The 2,500-nt window shown below is 33.6% G+C and overlaps 1 protein-coding gene across 6 annotated transcripts in view; it reads left to right on the top strand.

Moving 5' to 3' along the window:
• Positions 1–2,500, top strand: part of LOC115215227 (basic immunoglobulin-like variable motif-containing protein) — a 103,064-nt gene that overhangs the window by 20,988 nt on the left and 79,576 nt on the right. For 3 of the 6 annotated variants that reach the window (XM_036505308.1, XM_036505307.1, XM_036505309.1), the window contains exon 2: positions 2,471–2,500. This exon is cut by the window's right edge and continues 73 nt beyond it. The exons of the other annotated variants lie outside the window; for them this stretch is intronic. The gene's annotated coding sequence lies outside the window, so the exon portion shown is untranslated. The remainder of the gene's footprint in view (positions 1–2,470) is intronic. 6 annotated transcript variants of the gene reach the window in all.

The raw sequence follows: 2,500 nt of genomic DNA, 5'->3' as shown, positions 1-2,500 counted from the left end.
AATGTGTTTTACTTGTTCACTGATTTGCTGTGGCACAGTGCTCTGGGGAAGATGTCAATAATGTTTACACCACTAACACAATTTTTAGTTCATAACTGTTTATATATATATATATATATATATATTGTATGTATGCCATTATTCAGTTTATTTCAAGATTTCTTGTCATTGGAGACAGAACCGGTTTCTAACCTAGATCCAAGGAATTTCAACATCAACAACAGGGTATTTTTGTTTGTTTGTTTGTTTCTTTTCTCTTTGTTTGTGTATGTAGTATGTAATCTACCTATCTATATATAATATATATATATATATATATATATATATATATATAAGAATAAATGTTTTATATATAAAGAACGTGAAATACAGGAAGGGACAAATACGGAACACAGACAAATCATTCGAAGCCTTCAATCTTCAGTCAGACACCGAATCATCATAGCAAATTTCAGCTATCTTATGTTTTTATGTATGTCATATGTTTTACAAATATGCATTGTACACCTTTGGCACAAGTTGTAATAATTACCGTTTCGAACTTGGTCATACTGTGCTATGATCAGACTTACATCATAATGTGACTAACACTGTACTGTAATGTGCTTGACACTGCACAGTACTGTACTGTGACTGTGCCAGACAATTCAGTGATTAACTTATCTATTTGTAGAACCATGTTATTTCTCTTATTTTTTCGACCAGTTCTTACCTGATTCAATATCAACCATCAATGATTTTATTGTATTTAGTCTGTTTATAATCAGTGATGTCTTCTTTTGGAGAAGAAAGAGAAGAGAAATGTAAGGTTTCTTTTTGTTGTTAGTTTATTCCTGAGAAACACGTGTAACATTGATGTGTAAGTACTTACATGTATATGTTTGTGAATAGGTAAGTAGATGTGCTTGTATAACAGTGATTGCTCTATGCTAATTTAAGCTGTCAAACTACAAGTATTATTCTTGACTTTAGCTTTAAATTCAGAACATTTATTGATTTTTATTTATTTATTTTCCTTGAGGTTCTAAAACATTTTAGGATTCCATTCATGAGGAAGCTTGTCAAAGTGCTTCAGTTTCTTTTATTTGTTGTTTATTATCTTAGGTTACAATGGAAATAAAAGCACATAAATTGTTGCTTTTCTAATCATTTGTCTTGATTTAGCTGACTAACACAAATGAATTTAGAGCTTTGTACAATATAAGTTAATCAGTCTAAACCAGGTTTCAGTTCACATTCTTAATCTCTACAACATCTGCAGACAAGAAGGAAGTTCCTCATTATAAAAGTATAAATTCTCGTTACAAATGTTAAACCAAAATATATATTTATTAAATGTTATTTTGATCTTGGTTGACTCCATTAGCACCAACTGTGACCAGGATAAACTGTTTTAAGATACAAGAAAATATTGGACACAGCCTTCAGAAGGCTGTCTGTTTCTTTCTCTACTCTCTCTCTCTCTCTCTCTCTCTATCTATCTATCTATCTATCTATCTGTCTGTCTGTCTGTCAGTGTATCTATCTATCTATCTAGCTATCTGTCAGTCTATCTGATTATGCATCTTTATTTCTATCTCTCTAATTCCCCTTTTTTCTCTTTTCTTTTCACTTAACAAGGAAGGGTGGTAGTAACTGGAACTATTGCCAAGGGAATCTTGTGGCTGTATACAATTTATATACTCTTTCTTTCCTGAGTGATTAATTAGTGTTGTTAATTATATCCCTTGAGACTTTATCATCACAAATAACCCGCTTTAATAGTTTTATACTTTTACCTCGCTTTAGACTAGAACCTCTAATCATTTGTTTAGATTTCTACACACAAACCAACACACACACACACACACACATGCATGATGGGTTTCTACACAATTTGTGTCTAACAACTTTACTCTCAAGGCACCATCAGCAAGGGGCTACAGATGAAAACACTTTCCAAAAGTATCTTGCAGTGTGTCTGAACCCCAGATCTTGCCATTGCAAAGTGGACTTCTTAAACACATGGGCATACCTGCACCTAAACATTGAAAGAGGCTGCTATGTATACGTGTGTGTGTGTGTGTGTGTGTGTGTGTGTGTGTGTGTGTGTGGAGAGAAAGAAGGGGTGGTAGATAGAGGGATAGATAGATACAGACACACATACTCACATCTTCCAAGTGTCTGCTGTTAAAACGTTGTACTTGTCTCTCACTATGGGAGATTTGACTTGAGTAATGTCATTAATTGTTAGCAGATGTTTACCATTATTACTCTATCTCTAAGTAGTGGCTAATGTTCCTTCTACCTACAGGACAACCCCTCACAGTACATCATTACTACTGCTATAGTACCTCTCCTTTAAATATTCTCAATGCAGCCATTCATGGCAGTGTTTCAAAGAGAAAGGGAGCCACAGTCTGTCTGTTTTAATTTCCATTAATATCATTATTGACTGCTAAAACAGTTCTGCCTCTGTTTTATCTGACAGTGACATCCATATCAAATCAGTCTTATCAAC

Source organism: Octopus sinensis, linkage group LG8 (genome assembly GCF_006345805.1).
Source record: "Octopus sinensis linkage group LG8, ASM634580v1, whole genome shotgun sequence".
Taxonomy (NCBI): Eukaryota; Metazoa; Mollusca; class Cephalopoda; order Octopoda; family Octopodidae; genus Octopus; species Octopus sinensis.
The sequence above is the reverse complement of the archived record's forward strand: the minus strand, read 5'-3'. Positions and strand labels throughout refer to the sequence as shown.